This window comes from Electrophorus electricus, chromosome 10, assembly GCF_041902795.1.
Source record: "Electrophorus electricus isolate QZ-2024a chromosome 10, ASM4190279v1, whole genome shotgun sequence".
In the NCBI taxonomy this organism is placed as follows: domain Eukaryota; kingdom Metazoa; phylum Chordata; class Actinopteri; order Gymnotiformes; family Gymnotidae; genus Electrophorus; species Electrophorus electricus.
In genome coordinates, this window is record NC_137506.1 from 30,559,225 (window position 1) to 30,571,809 (window position 12,585).

The window sequence follows — 12,585 nt, forward strand, 5'->3', positions numbered from 1 at the left end:
CAGTCCTCGTTTCTTATAGCATTGTAGTAGCATAAAATCAGGAAGCAAAACTATTTTCCCACTTGTTAATGCGTAAGTCAGTGAGTCACAACAGAAAAAAAGCTGAAATGTAATGAGTATGTCAGACAGTGCCTGGATTGTGGTTCTTTATTTCCTTTACAAAACAGGGGAAATAGAAAAAAAGGGGAAAGTAAAACAACAGGTCTGTTCGGCAGCACAGCAGGCCCACAGTAGGCGTCGTCGTAACGTCAGTGAAGGGTTTTGAGAGTGGAACGCTCCGCTCCCATTCAAGGCTACACTTTTGTTGTATTTGTATCCACACTGGAAGCAATCTTTTAAAAATCTCCCAGGCTTAACAACTTGCATCTAATTTAGTGTTCAGAAGACGAGAGGTTAAACACAAAGCCTGGGCGATCAAAATGACCGTGTAGTGTAAAGTACTTAAAACTGCAAACCAGGTCCAGAACTATTTAAAAATGTGACGTGTGTCAGAGCCATTAAGTGACTTAATTCAAGGATTTCCTTCATTTTGTCTACAGCACATTTTAAACTGAAAATGACACCATTAGTCAGACTATGATATGGTGCTTGTCATAAATCGAATTCAGGGTGGCAGCAAACAGAATTATTTCAAAAAAGAAAACAAGAATTAAAAGAGGAAATTTTAAAGGCTTTCTGACAATTTTTATAAATATAGACTGACTGGAAGTTAATATTTAGTAAAGTCAAAGGAGAGGATTTCGCACCCATTTTACAAATGCCTAGAATAGAAGGTGATGAACATATTTCCTTTAGAATCAAATGGTTATATTTATGGTAGGCATGTACACATGTAAGATATAGTCCAGGGGGTTAGGGTTCCAAACCAAGCAAAAGCCACCAAGGATATGGACTTACTGTGATGCAGAAAGACCATAATATTTTCCATTTTTTGACCGTTACCATGGTGCCCATGGCGGAGACTGATGGGTGAGAATGATATTCCAGTGTTGCTCTCTCTACCCCTTTCCCCACCGTAGTGACCTTCAGGAAATATAATTCTGTCCAGTTGTTCCACTATGATTAAATAGCATTACGACAGTCTAAATACTTGAACGGCTAATGTAAAGTGGAACCATTTGTGATAATGTTGCAAAATACACCCTAAAATAGCAGAGGCAGTAGCTAGCAGGGTGCAAGCTATGGCCGAGGGCATTCAGATGGGAGCAGTCTCTACAATGCTTCAAACTCATCTATCCTCTGCTTGGTGTTTCCCATGCGGATCTGACGCAACGTCTTGTACTTGTCCCTGCCCATGTGCATGTTCTCCTTGTGCAAGATGTCGTTTTTTGTCTTCTTGGAGTCATCCCGCGCCTCAGCCAGCTCAGAGCTCAGTTCCTGCAACCCAGGTTGTTTGCTATATTAAGTGAGGCAGCTCAGGGGCAGCCGTCTGTAGTCTTTATGCAAGTGTGTGTGCATGAGTGAGCATGAGTGTGTGTGTCAGCATATATCTTACCATGAGCTGCCTCTGCACACTCTCATGGATGCCTCCCACCAGGGGCTCGGCGTGGTCGGTCCTAGTGTTCTCCTCCTGTTCCTCCTGCTCCACGTCCACCTCGTCCACCACCATCACGGGGGCCGGGATGGCCGCAGGGGCCGTCATCGCCAGCTGAAGCTCCTCGCGCGTCTTCAGTAGATCCTCCTGCACCTCCTTAGCCTAGGAGCCACACAAGAACCAGATTCACAGAGCAGATAGACACGTTTGAAAAGAGAGTGGGAAATGCACATTTGATGTCTTATGGCCCTGCATATGGCTGAATGATAGTCAGTTTAAATAAGGATTGGACTGACAGTAAAGACATTACTCACTCTGTTCTGCCACTGATCAGCCTCTTCTTCCTTCACTCTCTTGGCCTCCTCCAGCAGGGCGATCTTTGCGGTGTACTCAGCCAGTTCTGTAGCCTTAAAATTCAGATTGGGACAGAAATGGCCTGAAATCCCTAAGTGCTTCACATCAAAGGCGAGTTGCACTCCATTTCCTGCCCCTGGGACATCTTAATCTGCCTGGCAGCTTCAGACATGCCTCTAGTCTGAGAGAGCAAGTGGGGCAGTCAGTTTGTCATAATGCAGGATTAAGTGTGAGGATCTGTGCCAGTGAATCCAGACTCTTATCACCTGTGACTACATTCATTACATATTAGTTTTAATGTAGTTAATAAATAATCCACAATAGTTACTGAATAATATGCCTTCAGATTAATAACTGAACAATAACCGTGGAATTTTATGAGGTTAATCTACCTCAGCCTGACAATACCCACCAGCTGCTCCTGGTTCTTGATCTGGTCTTCAGCCTGCATGGCCAGTTCTTCTTTGGCCAGGAGAGCCGCCTGCCGCTCAGCCTCCAGACGTGAGGCATCCTCCTCCACCCTTCGTCTCCTCCAGCCGAATGGCCCTGTCCAGCTGCTCCCTCAATTCTGTGCAATTCACACATGCCACCAGCAGGGGGAAGCAGTTACATGATAATGGAATAGGAATGCCATTCCTCTAATCACAAAGACCTTTGTTCTTTGTGACAGCTGTAAATCTGCCAAATTAATCAACCCAAAAGAGGCTACTACCTTTCACAGCTCTCTTAGCCTGTTCCTCATACTGGCAGAGCCTCATCACCATTTCTTGCTTTTCTCTCTCCATCTGTTCTTTCTGTCTCTCAACAGCTTCTCTCTTTTTCTTCTCATATTCCAACGTGTGTCTGAAAAATACTCCCCATTAGCATAGTAAAACTGCCACAGCGGCATCAATTAAATTTAAAAAACAACATCAACAACATAACCCAACAAGGACAACCAGCTCAGGCTTTGACTGACAGCAACAGGGAATAAACAAAAGCCTTTCAGTACAGCAACAATATTGTTCCATACACAAAAACAAGCAGACCAAAACATGAAAAAATTGAACAGACCTCTCCAACTGCCTCTGTTGGTTCTCTTCGCGTGCCTGTGCCTTCATCTGCTGCACCTCGAGGGTGTCGATTTTGCACCTCTGCATGTACAGCTCGTGGTTGCCCATGCACAGCTGTAGGGTCCGCTTATTAATGCGCAGGCGAGGGACGTAGAACGCAAAGTCCTATCGGCGGCGATGAGACGTGGAGGAAGCACAGAACAAAAGATTTATCACAGGTACCCAAGTTCAGATGCTCAGTAAGGTTTCTATTTTCTATCAAATTGGGGGATGCCACAATTTGGCAGTTAAACTCATAAGATTACAAGGAACCTAAAATCATGATTTATAAGCATTGTTGTGATGACTCGTAAAGAAATAGGCTTTACTTTGGTTTAAAAAACAAGTGAGTCATATTGGTATTTATAGTCCCCAAATATGACAACACATTAAACTGGGCAAGTTTCCTATATAAACATGAAACCTTCTAACTGTATATGAATCACAACTTGTAAATTTTATGCAATAAATACAAAAATGCTATATTTTATATATGTAAAATTAAATGCTTACTGGGGCCCTTTTGTCAATGGGTTTAATGACAACCTTCTTGTTGTTGGAAGATATGGTCCTGATTTCACTCCAAGGGAATCCAACCTTTGGCATCAATCTTTGAGACAGCAGAAAAGATGTAAAATTACTCCCAAGCTTCATTTACCAGTGAAATCTTTTTTTACAGTTGTTATGTGCAGTCGGAGCATCAGACCTTAGATGTTATGACCTGTCAGTTAAAAGATCCACGCGGTCATGTTTACTTGCCACACTGGGCCTGACTGACTTAACTGAGGGGTCAATGACTGAACAGGCAATGATTTCTTACACACTAACCCTAATATCTTCAATAACATTCCTATGTCAGCTGCCATTCATAAACAGTCAGTGATATGGCTCGCCAAATGTCAGTTATGTGCTTACTTGTCATCTTTCTCATATATGTTAAGGCCAAGTGCATCCACACCCAACCACAGTTCTGTTCCTTTCTTGTTCTTGATGTCAAAGTAGTTGACTCCATACATCTCCAAATCTTGTGCAATTTTTAAGTACACTAGTATAGCATCATCCCTAGGGACCAAAATAATTATATAATTATTTAAATATGTGTGTGTGTATATATATATATATATATATATATATATATATATATATATATATATATATATATATATATATATATATATATATATATATATATATATATATATATATACACATATATAAACAGACTGACATCGTGTGTGTGTGTGTGTGTGGAGAGCTTGTGCTGGTCAAGTACCCTGTTAAGAGAGAACATTAAAAATATAAATACTGAACCAGTCATTACTGAAGTCTGAGCCTGAATGCGAAAACAATATTCTGTCTGCTGTTTGCCTGCTGTGTGGAAAAACCTATGAAATAAGACATCTGAAAGGCTGAGAACAAGTAAGACAAGAAATGAAATCATCTGAGAGATGTTTACCAAGTGAATTCTACAACATGAATGCACCTCTGGGGGAGCAGGCTTTCTGATGTGAGGTAGCCAGGTCTGTGCGTCTCCTTGGAGAAGTCTCCACACTTGGCCTGCACGGAGTATGATGCCAGTAGCACGGCCGTCTCTGGGGGGCAGTAGATGTTGTCGCTCAGAATGGCATCCTTCACCTGAAGGAAGAAGAGCTTGCGGGTGATGTCCTGGATGAGCTCCTCTTGAACATCCTCAGGGTAGTACTTAGCCCGGAACATAAACTGCAGGGGGCTCTCTCGCTTTATGTCCTGAGATAAAACCTAAGACAACACATAAAACAGATGACAGTTTTTAAATATGATGTAAACATTATATATATATATATATATATATATATATATATATATATATATATATATATATATATATATATACACACACACACACACACACACACACACACACACACAGAGCCACTGTGTTCATACTTGAAAGGCCGGTTTCAGGGTACATGGAGCTCTAGAGAACAAAAGATTTTCAATGGAGACTCATCATGGGCATTGTAATTTAGCAAAAGACAAGGCTTAATCCATGTCTGGGAAATCAGCCAGGACTAGTCACAGTCAAACCATGTGATCATGTGACAAGAAGTCTGCATGGACATGGCTTTGTTTAGCATTTTGATGGATTTTTTTCAATACTGTGACTCACCTTATCTGGTCCCTTTCAAGCTGTTATAATATAACAAACATATTCCTTCTCAAACACAGCAAATATTAAAGATAATACCTTTTTTTCCATTTTGAGCCAGGTGAGATATCCTTTGTTGTCCATATACTGCAGCCCAAAGTACCACACCTCACGCAAACCCATTATCTTGACCACCTGAGGCCCAAACACATTCCAGTGACTTTAATGAACCCCATGTAATTTCATGCCAATGACACAGTAACAAATATGTGAGAAATTATCCTGGGTATCAATCTCCTATTATGTTTGGTGCTTTATGAATAATCGCTTAAGTTATATGTATTATGCTGGCATCAGGTGTAAAAGGGTGAGGCACCCTCATCTGTTGACATACCAGAAATGAGAATGATTTAACAATTCAAAATGTCCAGAAGGGTGTTCCCCTCTGCACTCCCCTGCATTCCCAAAGAATCAATACATTTTTCAATTTATCTTCAGATGTTATCTGTAGGGGAACTACCCCTATTGCTTCCTAACTCTGACATCTTATCAGTGACAGGACCAGGCCTGGACTCCCCCACCTACAGGCTGTATGTCATGTCATAAACCTCATGCCATAAACGACATGTTTAACACTGTTGTCATTGGTTACTTAGCTGGACAATATCTGTAAAATGATTTACACTCACAGGCTATTCTTTAGCACAAGGAAAGTAACCAGGCAACCACTGACTTAATATGTAACCACAGATTCTTTCACCTGCAGCTTCTGTGTTTGTTAACTTTTTGTGTAGTTTCATTATCTCATTATAGACACACAACCCAACCTCCACAGTTCCATTGTACTTACACCGGGGGAAAAAAACTATAACAAAAAAGGATGGTATGCACCCTTATGTATCTGAGCATGGAAAAGCTCACTCCATTACACACAGGCCTTTATGCTAAAGTCACGTGACTATCTGCTGCTTGTTTATAGGCCTGCAGGGTCAGCTGGATCTCACCTGCTCAAAGAGCTGTTTGCCTGACTGGATGGCAAATTCTAGCTCTGCATCCATTGTATTGACACAGACATTGACCTGCCAAAAAGCAAACACGTTAGAAATAAAAGGGTCCTAACCGAGTGAAGCAAAAAGAGAGCTCTGTGCAATTTATATGACTTACACAAATAATATGAGTCAGTATACTGCAAGATGATGTAGATTTTGTGTAGCTAAGAGCACACTAATGAACATAACTGTCTCCATTGGCCAGCCGGCTAGCAGGAGGGACACGCCCACTCCTGCTAGGGATCACACCCCTACCTGCCCTGCTCACAATCGCTGGAGTACTGATTGAACTCACCTGTTCCTAATCATGATCTGCTTACTTAAACTCACAGATCCCAAGAGACGGGGATGCACATTATAGAACCTAAGATGCCAGTCCTGTCTGATATCTGCGCTCACTCAGAGACCTACTGTCTGAGTTTTGGTTTAAGTGTTATCATCGCTAGATGCCGATGGAATATAAAAAGCACTTTGCCGCAACCCCGCCTCTCGCTTCCTCCATCCTGCAAATGTCACAGAATGTGCAGCCACCTGGAAGCGAGGCAAGTAGCCCTGACTGGGCCCAACTGCTGGCTGCCCAAAAGGCGGCAATGGAGCAGCAGAAGCAGGAGATGGGGGAGTTACGCTCGCTTGTCATGCACCTCGGGCAGATTGTTAATCATCTGAGTCCTGAACAACAAGAAACTCCTCCCATTACCGCACCTGTACCGGAGGGGATAAAATGCCTCATTGCTACCCCCGAGATGTATGGAGGCGACCCAGAAGGATGTTAGGGCTTCGTCGTACAGTGTGAGCTTTTCTTTAGATACCAACCCCGACTGCCCAACCATGCCAAGGTAATTTTTGTAATCTCCTGGCTCACGGGGAAAGCACGTACCTGGGGAGCCACTCTCGTTACTGATGCTTCCCCGCTGATGAACAATTATGCGTTTTATTCAAGAGCTCAGGGCTGTGTTTTTTCATTCACATCAGGGGAGTCTTTGCGGGCACTCCTTGCTCCATTTAAGGCAAGGAATCTGAACAGTGGCAGATTATGCAATGGAATTTCAGACGCTAGCTTGGGAGCTCATTGGAACGAGTCCACCTTGGTAGATGCATTCGTCAATGGACTAAGGGCGGAACTGGCGTGTAAGCAGGAGGCCATCTCACTGAATGAGGTGGTTCATCTTGCTATCACCTATGACTCTCTCCTACAGGAACGATGTCAGCAATTCCCCCAAGGGAGACAACAGTGAGAGACTGCACCAGCAGTGGCGCAAACAGAAGCTCCAGTAGAGCCCATGCAACTAGGTGTGGCCAGGGTAAAAGACAAGCTGGGGAACCAAGGGAAGCACCGCAATTCGGTGAGTTGTTCTCCGACCCTTTTTATGTTCAAATTATCAGTTGGAGTGGGGTCGCTGACTCTCCACATCGGCAATGGTGGACTGGGAGTTCGCCAAGAGGTTGGGAATAAGAGCCATTACCCTCCCCACTCCATTAAGCATGCAGGCGCTCAACGGGGGACCCATTGGGTCGGGGTTCATAACACATATTACTCCTCATGTTCTCCTTGTGACTGAAGGGGAGCATCTGGAGCATGTTGCTCTTTACCTCCTTCCTTCCCTTTCTCAGCTGATTACGCTAGGGCTCCCATGGTTAAGGGCACACAATCCTCACATGCAGTGGACGGAGAATTGTCCTTGAGTGGGCAGCTGCCTGAGAAGGCAAATACCTATCCTACCAGACAGTGTCACTACACATCTATCGAGAGTCCCAAAGCTGAGAAGACCCTCACCGTGCCCCAGGAATACAGCAACCTGACACAGGTATTTAGCTCCATGAGAGCCACACAGCTGCCTCCGCATCGAGACTGGGACTGCGCCATCACACTGAAGGAGTGCACGGTTCCTCCCCGATGTAGGGTTTACCTTCTCTCCTAAGAGAAGGAACAAGCAATGGGGCAATACATCAAGGAGGCCCTCCAGCAAGGTTTCATCTGACCTTCCACCTCCCCGTCATCCGCAAGTGTCTTCTTTGTTAAGAAGAGGGACAGAGTTGAGGTCTTGTGTGGACTATTGGGGACCCAATGAACTGTTGGTGCAATATCCGTACCCCCTCCCCTTTGTCCCCGAAGCGCTCGAACAATTAAGGGGAGCCTGGATATTCACAAAGTTGGACCTCTGCAGCGTGTACAACCTCATCTGGATCAAGGAGGGTGATGGCTGGAAAACATCCTTCAGCACAGTTTCAGGACATTACCAATATTTGGTATTTCCGTATAGTCTACCCACTGCCCCTTCTGTCTTCCAGACCTATATCAATGAGGTCTTATGGGAATAACTGGGTAGATCTGTCATCGCATATATAGACAACATCCTGATCTATTCTTCCTCTCGGGATCAACACGGGCTGTCCTCCGCACCCTCCTGCAGAACCACCTCTATTGCAAACTGGAGAAATGTGAGTTCCATCACAAAGAGGTGAGTTTCCTGGGGTACGTCATCTGCGAGATCAGTGTACGTATGCAACTATGCAAGGTGGAGGCAGTAAGTGGCTGGCCTAGACCGCAAACTTGCAGGGAGCTACACCGTTTCCTGGGATTTGCTAAGTTTTTATCACCATTTCATTAAGTCCTTTAGTCTGGTGGCTAGACCAATTACAGACCTACTCTGCAGAACAGCCAAGAAGCTAAGATGAGGACCAAAGGCAGAGAGGTACTTCTCGGAGCTGAAGGAAGCCTTCTCCACCGCCCTGGTACTGCAACAACTGGACCCGGAGAGACCTTTCGTGGTGGAAGTAAATGTGTCGAATGTAGGGGTAGGCACTATACTATCATAACACAAGGGTAAAGCAGGGCAGCTAAAACCAAATGCCTATTTTTCAAAAAAAACTAAGCCCCGTGGAGAGGAACTATGGTGTGGGGGACCGTGAACTCCTCGCCATGAAACTAGCATTTGAGGAATGGAGGCACTGGCTAGAGGCAGCACGACAGCCGTTTTTGGTCATCACTGACCACAAGAATTTGGAATACCTCCAAAACGCGAGGAGGTTCAATTCCAGGCAAGCCCATTGGTCACTTTTTTTCACTAGGGATAACTTCCACGTTACTTATAGGCCAGGAGAGAGGAACGTGAGGGTGGACGATCTCTCTCGGCAACACCACACAGAAGGCCAGTCTACCAGCATGGAGCCAGTGCTGTCACAACCTGCTTCCTGGCAACTCTTGAGTTGGGACCTGGACTGACAGATAGAGGCAGCAAATCTTCATCCGCACTGCCCTCCAAACCACCTCTTTGTCCCACTCCACCTCCGTTGAGCCCTTATCACATGGGCACACACCTCCATAGGGACAGGCCATCCAGGAGCAACCTGCACTTAGTGGACCGATTTTCCAAAATGGTACGGTTCCTTCCCCTCAATGGTCTACCTACTGCCTGGGAGATGGCGGACCAGCTCTTCTGCCATGTCTTTCGGCAATTCAGGCTACCAGTGGACATTGTCTCGGACCCCTATGGGCCTACAATTCACTGCCAGAGTGTGGAAGGAACTGTTGGGTAAGATGAATATCACAGTTAGCCTGAACATCTGGGTACCACCCCCAGGCCAACGGGTAGGTAGAAAGGGTAAACCAGGAGCTAGGCAAGTTTCTTAGGCTGTACTGCCAGAGGCACCCTGAGACTTGGAGCACCTACCTCCCCTGGGCAGAATATGCCCAGAATTCATTGCAGCATGCAGCGACAGGATTAACACCCTTTGAATGTGTGCTAGGGTTCTAGCCCCGGCTATATCCATGGAATTTCCCCATGTCCGATCAGCCAGCGGTGGAAGTGTGGTGTCAGTGCAGCGAGCAGGTGTGGGAGGGGGTGGTGTGGGGCAGTGGTAACTCGGTGGTTAAGGTACTTGACTTGTAATTGGAAGGATGCTGGTTCAAGTTGTCATTGTTGGGCCCCTGAGCAAGGCCCTTAACCCTCAATTGCTCAACTTGTACTCAGTCATAATTCTAAGTTGCTTGTCTGGGCAGAGGAGGGGGGTTCTATCATGGTTGGCTAGCAGGAGGGACACGCCCACTCCTGCTAGAGATCACACCCCTTACCTGCCCCACTCACAATTGCCAGAGTACTGATTGAGTTCACCTGTTCCTAATCATGAGCTGCTTACTTAAACTCACAGATCCCAAGAGATGGGGCTGCACATTAGAGACCTACAGTCTGAGTTTTGGTTTAAGTGTTGTCATCGCTAGATGTCGAGGGAAAATATAGAGCACTTTGCTGCAACCCCACCTCTTGCTTCTTCCGGGCCACAAACGTCACAATAACCTTACATGTTTCTAAGAAGGAATGCTGTCACCTGTTCAACATGGCCAAAATGATCAAATATAAGCATGCTAAAGAGAAACAAGTGTTTTATGACCTTAACTGCCAAGGGAGCTCAGTGTAAAAGCAGCATTAAATTTAGTTCAATCACTGTTCTTGTTAATCAAGCACAAAGAAGGAACTATGATGGGGTTTAAAACTGTTCTGAGAATTACAACGCAGCACAAATCTCACGCATAAGTGTCGGCATTATAAAGTATAGTTAGTATAATTTCACATTGTAGGTCAGTATGCAGTATAAAGCTCAGGTCTGACACTTTTTGTAGGCTAGTGTGTCTTTGGAGTTGCAGAATCACAAGGTAATAGTCATAAAGCAATTCCTTATCTTGCTTTTACAGGTAGAGGACATTAGTAACTATGCTGCATAATGCTTCCTCTCATCATGAAATATCTCCCTGAACTACATTTCAGCTTTGAACAGTACGGCATATTGCCAGTAACGTATCAACCATACTGAACAAATTCAAAACCTGTCAACCAGGTGCGTAATATATGAAATATTTTTAGATGAACTGCTACATATAGATTGTTGTCTTTAATGTCAGTATAGGCGACAGCAACAAAAAACAAACACTAGGCCTCAAAATTCAATATACTAAGGAATCATTTAACAGCTTTAAGGGTTACCAGCCAAGTAAATCCTACCCATTTACAGCCCATTTACTTGGATGGTAAAGCCATTAGCCCACAAAAGTATTAGTATTAGACCATCCCTCTGTTGGCGTAACACTGAATAATAAAAGGTCTTTATTAGTGGTTTGCAGTACACTAATATCTTCAGTCCTTGACCTGATTCTGTAATCATACTTTCGAAAAATGTGTATAACTCAATCAACTGAAAACTTTAAACGGATGAGTATAGCAAAAATACTAACTTACTGGCTTAGGCATTATCGGTCCTCCTGTGTTTGATCAAGTCGAGAAACTTTGCTGGTGAGATCGGACTGAATCGTCTTTCTTTACCCGTTCAGCGCACGAAGCAAAGTAAATGATCTGTTCATGTAAGAAACACTTGGTTTGAGGTTCATTGCTAACTCATTGTCAGAAGATAGTGTCAGAGCCTCGCCCCGATAATGGCTAAGATAAATTGTACAGATTAAAGAGTGCCAAGTCTTCACTTGCAAGTACGTACTTCAGACCTTTGTTCTGTCACGGTGACCGTCCGGACCGTTGATAGCACGTACTCCAGGTCCTTTCGACCCGCCGTCATTAAATAAGCATCTAGAAAGGCTATGACGGTCGTGCACCAAATGGGCGGAGAATCATGCCTCTCTGACAAAGGGTAAGATGGGTCCTGCTATTGTTGTTCTAGTAAACGCCACAGACACACAGTGATATAATAACAGGGAAGGTTTATTGCAACGTACATGGAAATAACAGTGCATAGTTTATTTACATATTCGTCTCTTTTACGTGTGTATGTTGTCGAAATATGACAACGAATCTAAACAGTTAATCAGCTCCCGTGTTTGGCGTGTCAAAAAGTGGTTTTGGAAATCCACCCCGTGACTCCTGAGATAATACTAGGCGTGGCTGAAGCGCAACAGTTTCTATTTTGCCTTTTATACACACTTTCACTTATTGCGTGCTGATATCAGTTATGGAACAATTAATATTAAATTAAATTAGACATGTTACAGAATTACATTTCAGAAATTACATTTAGAGATTAAATTTTCTACTTAGCAGATTAATTTAAACAAGAAACATTAAAATGACTGATTACTATAACCAAGCCATGTTTATTTTGTTAAAGTTTTCATGGCTCGTGATAATAGCTTGAAGTTTATATAATGGGCTCTACTAAACATTGATAATTTTCTGGTGCACCGTATTGCTTTTGTGACAAAGCTGGGAAGAGTAGTTTCTTTAGTTCCGACATTATATTTGGTAATCACATGATATTTTTCTCATTTGACTCCTTGCCTATTAGCAAGCACAACAGTTTATTGTTCTATAAACATTTTATTCTTAAAAAAAAGAAAAGGGTTTGCTGTGAGTAGAACATTTTGACCTGCACATTTTAAGTAATAAACAAGCAGAACGTTTCTGTCTTTTTAGGGTTGCTATCTGACAA

At 43.8% G+C, this 12,585-nt stretch overlaps 1 pseudogene across 1 annotated transcript; it reads right to left on the reverse strand.

Annotated features, from left to right (window-relative positions):
* Nucleotides 1-132: 132 nt before the first annotated feature.
* LOC113574149 (ezrin-like) lies at nt 133-6,186 on the reverse strand (annotated as a pseudogene). The gene is made up of 11 exons (XR_014125579.1): nt 6,112-6,186; nt 5,207-5,302; nt 4,463-4,737; nt 3,895-4,041; nt 3,493-3,589; nt 2,942-3,105; nt 2,601-2,731; nt 2,301-2,456; nt 1,849-1,941; nt 1,496-1,696; nt 133-1,377 (listed from the first exon to the last, which is right to left on the reverse strand). The product of XR_014125579.1 is annotated as an ezrin-like (transcript).
* Between the last annotated feature and the right edge of the window lie 6,399 nt (nt 6,187-12,585).